We start from the raw sequence: 16,207 nt of genomic DNA, 5'->3' as shown, positions 1-16,207 counted from the left end.
GTCAAAAAAGGGGCGTGGTTTTGTTGGAGTGGGCGTGGTTTCGCATAAAGGGGCGTGGCATTGCAGGAAAAGACTACCTTATACCCCAGTTTTGCAACCTGCACGCCCATACGTTGGCCACCACAGGAAAGAAAAATAATCCTGATTCATGCCCCTTACATTATTTGTCATTTTTCCTCCTTATAGTAATGCCCAGTATACATTATGCCACATACTGCAATGGCCCTTAGACATTATGCCGCACACAATAATGCACGACACAATATGCACACACTGTAATGCCCCCGACACATTATGCCACACACCGTAATGTCTGTGACACATTATGCCACACACCGTAATGCCTGTGACACATTATGACAGGAATCGCAATGCCCGTTATACATTATGCTACACACTGCAATGCCCCTGATACATTATAGCACATACAATGTCTGTGACACATTATGACACACACCGCAATGTCCGTGATACATTATGCCACACACTGCAATGCCCGATACATTATAGCACATACAATGCCTGTGACACATTATGCCACACACTGCAATGACCTTGAGACATTATACCACAATGCCCGTGATATAGTATACCATACACCGTAATGCCTGTGACACATACCGCAATGCCCTGCCCGTTATACCCTATGCCACACATCGCAATGCCCGTTATGTATTATGCCACACTGCAATGACCCTGAGACATTATACCACATACCACAATGCCCGTGATATAGTATACCACACACCGTAATGCCTGACACATTATGACACACACCGCAATGTCCGTGATACATTATGCCACACACTGCAATGACCCTGAGACATTATACCACATATCACAATGCCCGCGATATAGTATACCATACACCGTAATGCCTGCGACACATTATGACACACACCGCAATGTCCGTGATACATTATGCCACACACCGTAATGCCCATTACACATTAAGTCCTACAGTAAGGCTTCTAATTACTTTTCAATTACCTGCTCGTTGTCAGGGGTTTCATGCACTGGGTGTCATGCTCGTTGCCAGGGGTTTCATGCTCTTGGTTCCATGCACGGTGCCAGGGGTTTTCATGCTCAGGGTGTCATGCTCGTTGCCAGGGGTTTCATGCACTGGGTGTCATGCTCGTTGCCAGGTGTTTCATGCACTGGGTGTCATGCTCGTTGCCAGATGTTTCATGCACTGGGTGTCATGCTCGTTGCTAGGAGGTAGTCCTTGTTGCTAGGGCTGTGCTCCCAGTGCCACATATGTCCCCAGTGCCAGATATTCCCCCACGGTGCCAGGTACTTACATGCCTTAGTGCCAAATATAGTCCCCCCCCATGTGCCAGGTACACATATGCCCCCAGTGCCAGATATTCCCCCCCAGTGCCATATATGCCCCCAGTGCCAGATATTCCCCCCAGTGCCATATATGCCCCCCGTGCCATATATGCCCCCAGTGCCAGATACCCCCCCCAGTGCCATATATGCCCCCAGTGCCAGATATTCCCCCCCAGTGCCATATATGCCCCAGTGCCAGATATCCCCCCCAGTGCCAGATATGCCCCCAGTGCCAGATATTCCCCCCAGTGCCAGAAATGCCCCAGTGCCAGATATTCCTCCCTCCCCCCCCGTGCCATATATGCCCCCAGTGACAGATATTTACCCCCCCCCCGCCGTCGCTTTTTGGAGGGACACGGAGGGCACAGCTCGTCTCTCCTGTGTCCCTCCTGCTGCATCATCTCCGGCGGCCGCGGGTCTAATAGGGGGAAGTGCCGGTTCGTGAGCCAATCAGAGCTCACGGACGGCACTTCCCCCTATTAGACCCGCGGCCACCGGAGATGATGCAGCAGGAGGGACACAGGGAGGCGCGCTGTGTGCCCTCCGTGTCCCTCCAAAAAGCGGCGGAGGGAAGGAGACTGCAGACTGACATGCGGACGCTCGTCCGCATGTCAGTCTGTTGTAAATCAGTGGCGCACCCGCAGCCCCTCGCCCCCAAGCCACCGCGAGGACTGCGGAGGCAGTAGTTACGCCACTGGTCCAATCTCATCTGATGATGGAAGCTAAGCAGTGTTGTGCCTGGTTTGTTTTTGGATTTCAAGTCCTGCCTTCTGGTTTGGCCACGGCACCTCGGATATTCACCAAGGTCATGGCCGTGATGACGACCCTTCACCATCAGAGAATCAGGATCCTGCCAAATCTGGACGACTTGCTGATCCTGGTGAACTCCCAAGAGGTTCTCCACAGTTATCTGGAACTGGCAGTCCAATTCCTAAAAGTCCACGGGTGGCTCATCAACTGAAAAAAGTCCTCGCTGGTCCCTGCTCGGAACATTGTGCACCTAGGGGCACTGCTGGACACACACAGCCAACAATTGTTTCTGTCTCCAGAGAAAGTCCTGAAAATTCAGGACAGTATCGTCCTCTCTCGCCCAAGAGTGTTGATACACACAGCGAAGTACTAGACCTCATGGTGTCGGCTTTCGATATGGTAGAGTACGCTCAATTTCATTACCGCCCTCTGCAGAGGTTAATCCTCTCCAAGTGGGACGGCCTGCCTCATCGGATGATGTCTCAAATGATCTCCTTGACTCCGGAGGTTCGTCTGACACTGAGCTGGTGGCTACAGGACCAACAGTTGAGCAGGGGCCATCCCTTCTGGATCTCCAACTGTGTCCTCCTGACAATGGATGCCAGTCTTTTGGGCTGGGCCATGGTGTTGGAGCAACACTTTCTCCAGGGTCGGTGGACCAGGGAGGAATCTCTCCTCCTGATATACATTCTGGAATTGCAGGCAGTGTTCAATTAATTGACACTGGCCCTGCCTCTAGTACAGAACAGGCCTGTTCAAGTACAATCTGACAACGCCACCACGGTAGTGTACACAAATCATCAAGGCGGCACTCGAAACTGCATGGCAAAGCTGGAAGTATCAAAAATCCTCCGTTGGGTAGAAAGTCATCTGACAGCAATATCGGCAGTGTTCATTCCCGGAGTCCTCAACTAGGAAGCGGATTTCCTCAGTCGTCAGGACGTTCACGCTGGAGAGTGGAGAGGCCGCAGCAGAAATGTCAGCACTGGTGTCAGTAGGTGACTGAGGCAGGGATGACTGGGAGATAGTGGGTGACTGAAGCATGTATGAGTGGGAGATAGTGGGTGACTGAGGCCGGGGTGACTGGGAGATAGTGGGTGACAGGGAGATAGTGGGTTACTGAGGGAGGGGTGATAGGAAGGGGTTGGGTAAGTATGGGAAGAAAGTGGGTGACAGGTATAATAAATGACTAAGGCAGGGGTGATAGGGAGATAGTGGATGACTGTGGCAGGGGTGACAGGGACAGTAAGAGACTGAGGCAGGGGTGACAGGGATAGTGGCTGACTGAGGCAGGGGTGACTGGGAGATAGTGGGTGACTGAGGCAGGGTTGACAGGGATAGTGGGTGACTGAAGCAGGGGTGATAGGGTGACAGTGGGTGACTAAAGCAGGGGTGACTGGTATAGTGGGTGACTGAGGCAGGGATCGCAGATATAGTGGTTGACTGAGGCAGCGGTGACTGGGAGATAGTGGGTAACTGAGGCAGGGGTGACAGGGAAAGTGTGTGACTCAGGCAGGGGTGATAGGGAGATAGTGGGCTGCATATCTCTGCCTCACTGCAGCAGCACATTCCTGCTTCAATGACAGCAGCACATCCCTACCTCACTTATAGCAGCACATCCCTGCCTCGCTGACAGCAGCACATCCCTGCCTCGCTGACAGCAGCACATCCCTGCCTCGCTGACAGCAGCACATCCCTGCTTCGCTGACAGCAGCACATCCCTGCTTCGCTGACAGCAGCACATCCCTGCCTCGCTGACAGCAGCACATCCCTGTCTCGCTGACAGCAGCACAGCACTGCTTCGCTGACAGCAGCACATCACTGCTTCACTACCAGCAGCACATCCCTGCCTCACTGGCAGCAGCACATCCCTGCCTTACTGACAGCTGTATATAGGGCCTAATTCAGACCTGATCCCTGCTGTGCATATTCACACAACAGGAGATCAGGTCTGAAGTGCGTGTGTGCTGGTGCCGCAGTGCACCGGCACATGCCAGAGATGCGATCAGCATCTCTGCCCAATGAGCGCCTCTGCCTGATTGACAGGCAGAGGCGGTCACTGGGCAGGAGGAGTCGGGCCAGCGGCGTTGTGCCGCCATTTTGGGGGCACAGTCAGGACAACGCAGACATGACCGGACCGTATGGGGGCGGGCCGTGACGGCTGCGTGACCCGGACAGCAACGGGCCTTATTTACTAAAATCTCAGATAAATTTTATGGCATTTATGTGCAGTCTAGTTTGCACAGTTGATAGAGTGTTGATCTTGCACTATCAATGTAAGCCTCACATAGGTTTGATACACATGTAAGTTTGTTTTTATTTTACTACATTGTGGTTTGTGGCTCTATACCATGTAATGCATGTCTTTTAACAGTAGTCAAGTCTTCCAATGTGCTTGTTAGTGAAACCCAATAGATAGCTTTATTTTATTTTGTTTCTTCAAATATTGAATGCATATGTCTTATAACTTTTTTTTTTTTCAATATACAGGTTGAGTATCTGTATATACATTTTTATTATAAGATTTTCAATGACACAAGTAGATCCAAGTTGCAGATTATGGATTGTGAAGGACAAATCAACCATATAAACAATTTAAGCAATTTAAATTGCATGCAGGTAGTAGAATATCAAACTCCTTGGATGAGAGTTGGTCGTAATAAACTAGGATAGAAAAGAATAAAGTAGAAAATAAGATTTTAAACCTACCGGTAAATCTTTTTCTCGTAGTCCGTAGAGGATGCTGGGGACTCCGTAAGGACCATGGGGATAGACGGGCTCCACAGGAGACATGGGCACTTTAAGAAAGACTTTAGTTCTGGGTGTGCACTGGCTCCTCCCTCTATGCCACAGTTAGAGAAACTGTGCCCAGAGGAGACGGACAGTATGAGGAAAGGATTTTGTTAATCCAGGGCAAGATTCATACCAGCCACACCAATCACACCGTATAACTTGTGATAAACTACCCAGTTATCAGTATGAAAAAACAACATAGCATCAGTGCAGGACCGATGCAACTATAACATAACCCTTATTGAAGCAATAACTATATACAAGTATTGCAGAAGTAGTCCGCACTTGGGACGGGCGCCCAGCATCCTCTACGGACTACGAGAAAAAGATTTACCAGTAGGTTTAAAATCTTATTTTCTCTAACGTCCTAGAGGATGCTGGGGACTCCGTAAGGACCATGGGGATTATACCAATGCTCCAAAACGGGCGGGAGAGTGCGGATGACTCTGCAGCACCGATTGAGCAAACATGAGTTCCTCCTCAGCCAGGGTATCAAACTTATAGTATTTTGCAAAGGTGTGTGAACCCGACCAAGTAGCAGCTTGACACAGCTGTAGTGCCGAGACCCCTCGGGCAGCCGCCCAAGAAGAGCCCACTTTCCTCGTGGAATGGGCCTTGACTGATTTCAGTAACTGCAATCCAGCCATAGAATGCGCTTGCTGAATCGTGTTACAAATCCGGCGAGCAATAGCCTGCTTTGAAGCAGGGGCACCAATCTTGTTGGTTGCATACAGGACAAACAGCGCTTCAGTTTTCCTGACTCTAGCCGTCCTGGCCACGTAAATTTTCAAAGCCCTAACCACATCAAGTAACTCGGAATCCTCCAAGTCACGCGTAGCCACAGGCACCACAATAGGTTGGTTCATATGAAAAGATGAGACCACTTTTGGTAGGAATTGAGGACGGGTCTGCAATTCCGCTCTATCCACATGGAATACCAAATATGGGCTTTTATGTGACAAAGCCGCTAATTCCGACACTCGCCTAGCCGAAGCCAAGGCTAATAACATGACCACCTTCCATGTGAGATATTTTAACTCCACTGTTTTAAGTGGTTCAAACCAGTGTAATTTTAGAAAACTTAACACCACGTTAAGGTCCCAAGGTGCCACCGGAGGCACAAAAGGAGGCTGAATATGCAGCACTCCTTTTACAAAAGTCTGAACTTCTGGAAGAGAAGCCAATTCTTTTTGAAAGAAAATGGATAAGGCCGAAATCTGGACCTTAATAGAGCCTAATTTTAGGCCCAAATTCACTCCAGTTTGTAGGAAGTGAAGGAAACGGCCCAGATGGAATTCTTCCGTAGGAGCATTCCTGGCCTCACACCAAGAAACATAATTTCGCCATATACGGTGTAATGTTTTAACGTTACATCCTTCCTAGCCAGCCTGAGTCAGGTCATTCCCCTCATCAGGCTTTTGCAGAAGAAGCTGGAGACATTGAAGGAGGAGCTAAAACAGAGCGATTCCGCTAGGCATGTGGGACTTGTGGATGGAGCCCTTAATTCGCTTAACCAGGATTCAATCTGTTGAAATCAGAGCAATAAATTTTGGCCACCGTGCTCGATCCTAGATTTAAAACCTACATTGTATCTCTCTTTCCAGCAGACACAAGTCTGCAGAGGTTCAAAGACCTGCTGGTGAGAAAATTGTCAAGTCAAGCGGAACGTGACCCGTCAACAGCTCCTCCTTCACATTCTCCTGCATCTGGGGGTGCGAGGAAAAGGCTAAGAATTCCGAGCCCACCCGCTGGCGGTGATGCAGGGCAGTCTGGAGTGAGTGCTGACATCTGGTCCGGACTGAAGGACCTGGCAACGATTACTGACATGTCGTCTACTGTCACTGCATATGATTCTGTCACCTTTGAAAGAATGGTGGAGGATTATATGAGTGACCGCATCCAGGTAGGCACCTGGCAGGAAAAAGAGGCAATTTGGAGGCCCTTGCACAAACTGGCTTTATTCTACCTAAGTTGCCCTCCCTCCAGTGTGTACTCCAAAAGAGTGTTTAGTGCAGCCGCTCACCTTGTCAGCAATCGGCGTACGAGGTTACTTCCAGAAAATGTGGAGAAGATGATGATCATCAAAATGAATTATAATCAATTCCTCCGTGGAGACATTCACCAGCAATTGCCTCCAGAAATTACACAGGGATCTGAGATGGTGGATTCCAGTGGGGACGAATTAATAATCTGTGAGGAGGGCGATGTACACAGTGAAAGGGGTGAGGAATCGGAGGATGATGAGGTGGACATCTTGCCTCTGTAGAGCCAGTTTGTGCAAGGAGAGATTGATTGCTTCTTTTTTGGTGGGGGTCCAAACCAACCAGTCATTTCAGTCAGCCGTGTGGCAGACCCTGTTGCTGAAATGATGGGTTCGTCAATGTTTTTCTTTTCAATCTAAGCCCCTGCAGTTTTCTGTAAGAATCTGCTTCGCTATGATGATCAACAAGTCACAAGGGCAAACACTCAGGGCTGGAGGCGTAGATCTTAGGACCAGCTGCTACAAGCATGGCAAAGGTGTCACTATCATTGGTGACACCCAGAGAGGCAGCGAGGGAGATTGTAATGCAGTGCGCGCAGATAAGCAGCGCAATGGTAAAATGGAGGCATGGTCTCATAGGTAGGGGTGTGGCCTGTTGGCCTGAATCTCCATTTTGTTGCTCCGGGTATCCCGGTGGTTGAGTGCTGCACCCGGGGACTAGTGTGTGAGTGGTGCTGGCTCCTGCACAGTGACAGAAACTGGGTGTTGCACGTAATGTCACAGTGAAACACCCATATTCTGTCACTGAAGAGGAGCCGGCACTTTGGTGTCACCCCCCTTGGCGGGTGACACTCGGGTGTGGGCCGCAACCCCGTTGTGATGCCACTGACCCATGGGAAGCTTTACGTGGCTTACCCATGTGTTAGTAGCCCCAAGCATCTTTTGTGTTAGTCCCTGAAGAAAAACTTCAAATATTTACAAATAAATTTTGTAATCAATGGGCCTAATTCAGTAAGGATTGCAAATTCTGCTAAGTAACAGAATTTGCAATCCTTTGGTTCGCATGCTGGGGCCACCCAGCATGCCGCCTCCCTTCTTGACCACGCTGAAATTGCAGTCGCAGAGCAGTTTAGCGTGATCATAAAAAATGGGTTAGCCTCCTGTTGGTGCAGACTGTATGTGTGCGCAGGAAGCCGCCACCATTTTTGTGATCGCAGCTGCTGCATGTGATGTCATACAACCGCTCTGACCACGCCTCCTGTTTCTCCGTTGCCGACCCCATTTTGAAGCCCTGCCCACGCACCGCTCCATCTCCGACTTGGAAATGGAGTGTTGCTGACCCCCCCCCCCCCCCCAGCACTGATTGACAGTCAGAGGCGATCGCATTAACTGCGGGGTGCCGCAGAAAATGCAGGCGCATGTGTATGCTCTTAGCAATTTTTGCAGTTGGACTGCTTATTGCGATTGCAATCCAACCTGAATCAGGCTCTATTACCTATCACAATGCACTGCGGGTAGTACAAAATGGGGTTAATATAAGAGAAAACCCCCCAGAGCTGTGCTCCTTAACTGTCCCTGGTGGCTAGTGGAGCAGCTGCCCAGTAATCAGTGTCCACGCCAGTGCGCACATGGCCCGCCCCCTACAGCCACGCTGGATCACGGTATAGTGTGGGCACAGAAGTCCCTTACCTCCCTTTCATCAGCGGCCTCGTGATCCCGGAGGGCGGTGTGTGTGTGACTTACCTTAGGAAGAAACCGGAGCCTCCGCTGCAGTGACCCAGCAACCAGGGCGCGGGAGTATACTGCGCCGCTGGGAGTGATGGAGCTGCAGTAAAGATGTCTATTAGACCTAGCCTGCTGCAGCCCTTGTAGATTCTTATAAAAAAAAGTTCTTCTTTTCTTGTCAAAATTAATAGCTAAGAATAGGCTGCCTGAGGCAGCCCCCTCTTAAGTGGCCTGCTACTGAAGGCACCAACTACAAACTGAGCTCCCTGTTCATGGAAGCGAGGTTATAGAGTAGGGGGCGCTGAGCATCTTGGGAACAGTCAAAAGCTTTGAGCCTGTTGGTGCCTCAGATCAAGATCCTACTCTACACCCCAATGTGAATCCTTGTGGAGTCCAGTGTACCCCACAGAAGAAATGAATGTGTCACACCCATTGGCAGCAACATTAGAATAGCTGCTGATGGGCACAATTGAGAAAGGAAGGGGGGAAAACATTTGAATCCAGCACATATATGTAATTTGAATATGTAATTTGTACCTTCCTACTTTAAAATGTAATGGATGAACCTCACCCTGTGAGAACTATCTTCATGATCAAGAGATCTCATACGCAAGAAAAGCATGTGCTGGGATAGGGCTGTGGAGGGCGGCTGCTCGGGCACACACCCGTCAAGTTAAGGAGATTCAACTGAGGAAGCACAAGGGAACTGCAGGGAGACCACATATTTTCAGATGAACATGAGAGGGCGGAAGGCTGCCTAATACTGAAGCACCCTCAAACATCAAACCATATGCAACAACTAGTACAAGCATTCCTGGGGAAAGGTCTGCAGCAGACGGATTTGCATACGGTGATGTCATCCAAGCAATGGGCATAGTTGGCTGCAACCCTCGTCTGCATATGAAAAGAGAAAATGGTCACGCAGGGCATGGCGGCCTTTGTGGGGTTGCACTTGGCTGACCCCTAGATCGCTTTATACACCCCCATCAGTGTGGGGCTCATGTTGGCCATGCCCAAGCCCCTGAAGCATTCAAGCTGATTTCTTGCAGCAGCTGGACCCAGTAACAGCTCCAGAGTTGCTCTACAAGACAAGTAAAAGGGTGTGAGCCCTGCAGCACCACCTGTAGTTTGCATACACACATATATAGGACAGCATCTCTTATATGCCCCAGGGGCAATAAAATAGTAGCCTTATCTAGGGTATCCGTCCATGCCGCTACAGCACTACACACCCAGGCCGACGCAATTGCCTGTCTGAGTAAGGTACCTGAATGTGTATAAATGGACTTCAGGGTAATCTCCTGTTTGCGGTCAGCAGACTCTTTGAGGGTAGCCGTATCCTGGGACGGGAGGGCTACCTTCTTGGATAAGCGTGTTAATGCTTTGTCCACCCAAGGGGAGGATTCTCATCGTAACCTATCCGTTGATGGGAAAGGGGAATCCTTTTGGAAATCTCCAGGAGATTCCCAAGCTTTTTCACATAACTCGTTCAGCTCGTGTGAGGGGGGAAAGGTTACCTCAGGCTTCTTTCCCTTGTACATATGTACCCTCTTGTCAGGGATAGGGGGCTCCTCTGTGATGTGCAAAACATCTTTTATTGCCATAATCATATATCAAATGTATTTTGCCAATTTTGGCTGTAACTTTGCATCATCGTAATCGACACTGGAGTCAGAATCCGTGTCGGTATCTGTGTCAACATCTGGATAGTGGGCGCTTATGAGACCCTGACAGTCCCTGCGACATAGGATTAGGTATTGGTTGAGACCCTGACTGTCCCAAAGCTTCTGCCTTGTCTAATCTTTTGTGCAATGAGTTTACACTAGCATTTAAAACATTCCACATATCCATCCAATCAGGTGTCGGCGGAGACACCACGTTCATTTGCTCCCGCTCCTCTCTAATATAGCCTTCTTCCTCAGACATGTCGACACACGCGTACCGACACACCACACACACAGGGAATACTTTTACTGAAGACATTTCCCCCACAAGGCCCTTTGGAGAGACAGAGAGAGAGTATGCCAGCACATACCCCAGCGCTATATAACCCAGGAATAGCACAGTAACTTAATGTTTGAACAATCGGTGAGGGGGAACATCTTGAAACCCCAGTTTGTACCCTTGGGACACTATTTGTAAAACACACGAGTCCATGTCCGAATGAATCCAGAACTGACTGAAGAGTTTTAGACGTGCCCCCACTGGTGCGGGCTCCTGCAAGAGAGCCCCAGCGTCATGCAGTGGATTTGGCAGAAGCAGAGGATGATCTCTGCTCCTGCGATCTTGAAGAGGATGCAGACCTCTTCTCTCTTCTCCTTCCTCTACCTGCAAAGAAAGGGGAATCTTAACTTCTTGCATATCTATTGGGCCGAAATGACTGCATCAGATAATGATGCGTCTTCATCCGTTGGGAGGGAACATAGGGCAAGAAGGTTGACTTACCTGCGGGAGCTGCCGAGATCAAATTAACTAGGCAGTCACCAAACAAGGCTTCACCTTCATAGGGAAGAGACTCCCTTTCTTCTTGGAGTCAGCATCAGCATTCTCTTGGTGAATCCACAATGCCCTCCTATCCGACACTGCCATGAAATTGGCCCGTGAACTCAAGAGTCCTATATCCCTTGCAGTCTCACGTAAGTATGCTGCAGTGTCCTTGATATGATACAACGTAAGGAGTATCCCATCTCTCCAGGGTATCTATATCGGATGACAAGGTATTCGACCAATTCTTGAATACTACTACTCACCCATGCACATGTAATGGCAGGTCTAAGTAAAGTACCCGTGGTTACATAACTAGAAATAATGTAGCTTCCTGCATACGATCCGCTGGATTTGTGACAGGGCCCCGTGCAGAACAGGGGGTGACTCCCACTTTATTCTGTCCGCGGCGGGAAATGAATAAACAACCAGAATCCTTTTGGGGATTTGAAACCATCTTGTCGAGCTGGCCCAGACTTTCTCAAACAGAGATGGAGGAACGTTACATCAGCTTTCATTATATATCTATATATACATACATATAGACCCCTTTGTCAGGAACAGCAGGGTCTTCAGTGATTTTAATATGTCCTTAATATCCACAATCATGTACTGAATGCTCCTTGCCAATATTGGATCTAATCAGGAAACAATTATGGTCGACATAAGTATCAGTATCCGTGTCAGTATCAGTGTGTAGTAACTGGGCAAAATAACATTTTTGCGACCCAGCGGGGCCTGAGGGAAAAGAAACATAGCCATGAATATCACATCTATTCTCTACGTCTGTGTCTGGGACACAGATTTATCCAACCTTACTCTGATATTACTGAAACATTTACCCAGTCAGTTATTGGTGGTGCCAACAGGGCCACCATCATATGTCTGCATTCCTAATATAGTTTCCTCTTGGGAAAAACATTCAGCCACCGACATGTTGACACACATATACCAAGTACCCACAGACACACCGGCTTATGGGGGACAGACCGTCAGTAAATCTGTCAGAGGGACACAGAGGATTTTTCAGCTCACAATCCAGCGCCAAAAGTACACAGTCTGGGAAATAATAAACTCTATAGTGATAGACTTGTAATGCTCTAAAGATGTTCTGGTGAGGTGAGGAAGAAGCCCCGCCGCTGTAATGGCGCGTATCTGTCCCGCTCAGAAATAATTAATTACGCTAGCGGGGTAAGGACAGTGCCCAGGCACTAATGTCCACTTTTTCCAGCCTTTTGTGAGGAATTTATGCTGCCCAGGGTGCCCCCCCCCCCCGTGCCCTGCACCCTGCAGTGCCTGTGTTTGTGTGGGAGCATGGCGCGCAGCGTTCCGCTCGCTGCTCGGTACCTCAGAATGCCGTCACTGAAGAAGAAGTCTTCTGTTCTTCTGCTACTCACCTGTCTTCTGGCTCTGTAAGGGGGTGACGGCAGGCTGCGGGAGTGTGCATCTAGGCGTACCCAGCGATCAGCACCCTCAGGAGCTAATGGTGTCCTGTCAGCCTGAAGCAGAGCCATTGAACTCACTAGAAGTTGGTCATACTTCTCTCCCCTAAGTCCCACGAAGCAGGGAGACTGTTGCCAGCAGCCTCCCTGAAAATAAAAAAAACTAACAAGTCTTTTCAGAGAAACTCAGTAGAGCTCCCCTGTAGTGCATCCAGTATCACTGCGCACAATACTAAAACTGGAGTCTGGAGGAGGGGCATAGAGGGAGGAGACAGTTCACACCCTTTGAAAGTCTTAAAGTGCCCATGTCTCCTGCGGATCCCGTCTATACCCCATGGTTCTTAATGTGACCCCAGCATCCTCTAGGACGTATGAGAAAACAAATAACGCACACACGAGGAGGAGAGAACTAAGGAAGCTATAAGGAGAAGAGGGGAGGGAGGGGGGGTTGAAAGGTAAGGTAGTAAAGGCATATTGGATAAACTACAACCTTATACATATTCATTAATGTACCAGTAGTTAGAAGTAGAAGAGCTCTAACAGAAACCACAAAGCTTATCTAAAGCCACACCACACTGGATATGCCCAATCTCATTTGATTTTTGAAGCAAAGCAGTATTGGACTTTGTTAATACATGGATGGGAGACTGCTTGGTAGTATCAGATTCTTTAGGTGTTTTTAAACTACCAACACCATTTTCTTGGTACATTTAATTTTTACATGTATTCTTTTATGTACCAGAAGTTAGAAGTAGAAGAGCTGTAACAGAAACCACCAGCTCATCTACAGCCACAGCACACTGGATTTGCCCAATCTCTCCTGATCATGGAAGCTGAGCAGTGTTGGTCCTGGTTTTAGTACTTGGATGGGAGACCACAAGGAAATACCAGGAGCTGTGTGTATTTTTACAATACTAACACCGTTCTCTTGATGCATTCCATTTTGAAACATTGGGGCAGATCTATTAAGCCTGGTGAACTGATAAAGTGCAAGGTGATAAAGTACCAGCCAGTCAGCTCCTAACTGTCATTTTTCAAACCCAGCCTGTGACATGGCAATTAGGAGCTGATTGGCTGGTACTTTATCACCATGCAAATTATCATTTCACCAGGTTTAATAAATCGGCTGCTTACTCATTTATGTACGAGTAGTTAGAAGTAGAAGAACTCTAACAGAAACCACTAAGCTCATCTACAGCCACACCACACTGTATATGCCCAATATCACCTGATTTTAGGCCTGGTTTGTTCTTGGATGTGAGACCACCTGGGAATACCAGGTGCTGTAGGTAGTTTTATACTACCAACACCGTTCTCTTGATGCATTCCATTTTGAAACATTGGGGCAGATCTATTAAGCCTGGTGAACTGATAAAGTGCAAGGTGATAAAGTACCAGCCAGTCAGCTCCTAACTGTCATTTTTCAAACCCAGCCTGTGACATGGCAATTAGGAGCGGATTGGCTGGTACTTTATCACCATGCAAATTATCATTTCACCAGGTTTAATAAATCGGCGGCTTACTCATTTATGTACGAGTAGTTAGAAGTAGAAGAACTCTAACAGAAACCACTAAGCTCATCTACAGCCACACCACACTGTATATGCCTCTTCTTACATTCCGCTGCACTTATTGTGGGGTAGCCGCAATCCCTTCTGCTGTACGGTTCCACATTACATTGTTTCTTGTCACTTCCTGTTGATGCAGTAAGGAAACATCCAGGAATTACAGCAGCTTAGTTTTTTTTTTTTTTAACTGGGGCAATTTAGCTAGATCACAGGGCAATTTAGCTCCTTTGGTCCTTTTTTAGGACCAGTTAATCAGACAGTTGAGCAAACTGAAAAACAGCTAACAGGAAATTTCCACTTAAATGGTATTTTCTAATCTTATCTGACCATGACTAAGAATAAAGGATACACAAGATAAACTCTTAGAGCCATGGACCTTATCCATGTTTAAGCTCCATCAAATCTGTAATCAATAGCACTACATGCTCCCACTTTACCACTGTACTATATACTCTACCTGTGTTTTTAAGGTAAAAACACCATTTAACCCCAGTGACACTTGAATTAAAGCAGCAGCCTCTGGAATAGCATTCCTTAGCATTAATCCCAGGAAATCTGCAATCTTCACGCTCTTTGATAGCCATGCTACATTGCTGTTTACTTGGATGGAGCAGAGAGCACAACATCAGGACATAGGAAATATTACAATGCATGATAAGAAAGGTGTGAGCTCTACAGCAAGGCCTCTAACCCTTTGCCAGTGCCAAATACATAGGGCTTAACTCAGATCTGATCACAGCAGCAAATTTATTAGCTAAAACCATGTACACTGCAGGGGGGGGGGGGGGTGTATAATATGTGCAGAGAGAGTTAGATTTTGGTGCGGTGTGTTCAAACTGAAATCTAAATTGCAGTGTAAAAACAAAACAGCCAGTATTTACCCTGCACACAAACAATATAACCCACCTAAATCTCTCTGCAAATGTTATATCTGCCCCCCCCCCCATCCCTGCAGTGCACATGGTTTTGCCCACTAGCTAACAAATTTGCTGCATCTGGGAATTACAGCAGCTTAATATTTCTTTTTACAGAAGGTTCAGCAAATTAAATTATTTAGTGAAATACTGTAATCATAACAGTTACAGGGATATTGTAGGTAGATTTATTGTCAGTGGATAAATGTAAAAATTAAACCCTTAGGCATAGTTCCAAAATGCTGTCATTGCAATCCAGATTTTAAGGATATCATGCTTGAGCACAGGTGACTTAATTAGAACTTCGGTCAATGTGAATTAACCATTGGACTCAACCATGGTTATCCTTAAAACCCAGGGGTCTATTTAAGATCGATCTTAATCGATGTTGGGCTTCCAGGTTGAAAAAAACACACACATTTGTTTTCACATTAAACAGACTTCCACATGAGAAAGCAGCAAGGATGCAGTGGCGTTAATGTTTCCTGGTGTCAACTTGTATTATTTCAGTAGACATTGAAATGAGGATGCATCTTGCTGCCTTTCCAATGAAGCAAGTTTAATTTAGTAATAGGTGAAAAACCATCCTTATAAAGGTGTTAATCAGAGACTTGGCTTTGTGGACACTTTTCAGAGAACAAATTCGTTAGCATAAAAATAAAGCCAGAAAATGAAGAGCTGTTTAATCACTCGATTGGATTTTTCTGCCAGCATATTTTTTTTCTCTGCAACCCACTGCTAAATTGTGCTTCCTAGCTGTTTTTTATAAAATCACTGAATCAAATCTAACTCTGATTACATCAGAGAAGGCCATGTACCCTACACCATAAGAGGAGGTTTGAAATTTTGACTTGTCTACTTAAATATCACCAAAATCTGATCACAAGGTTAATTACGTCCCTGGGTGGGATTGAACCACCAACCTTTTGGTTAATAGCCAAACACACTAACCGATTGCGCCACAGAGACACTTTGCAAAAGTCCATACTGACAAAGGCTAATAAGCATTCATCTAAAACGTTTCCTAGAAAAACTTTAAAAAGTCAATAATCTGGAGAGTTTTTGTAAGATGTTTCTTCCATCAACCAACGAAGAAACACATTGGTACTTTCCCATGATGAGTGAGTGCTTCAGGATCTCTTGCACTTACATGTGCAGCAGAGTACTGCAATGGAAGCATGCTGGGCCCATAACCCAGAGGTAGGCAGATTGAAACTA

At 47.4% G+C, this 16,207-nt stretch overlaps 1 non-coding gene across 1 annotated transcript; it reads right to left on the bottom strand.

Moving 5' to 3' along the window:
• Window positions 1-15,884: 15,884 nt before the first annotated feature.
• TRNAN-AUU (transfer RNA asparagine (anticodon AUU)) lies at window positions 15,885-15,958 on the bottom strand. Its single transcript has one exon. It is a non-coding gene; the product is annotated as a tRNA-Asn (tRNA).
• Between the last annotated feature and the right edge of the window lie 249 nt (window positions 15,959-16,207).

Source organism: Pseudophryne corroboree, unplaced genomic scaffold (genome assembly GCF_028390025.1).
Source record: "Pseudophryne corroboree isolate aPseCor3 unplaced genomic scaffold, aPseCor3.hap2 scaffold_377, whole genome shotgun sequence".
In the NCBI taxonomy this organism is placed as follows: domain Eukaryota; kingdom Metazoa; phylum Chordata; class Amphibia; order Anura; family Myobatrachidae; genus Pseudophryne; species Pseudophryne corroboree.
Note: the sequence above shows the minus strand (reverse complement) of the source record. Positions and strands in the feature narration are given on the sequence as shown.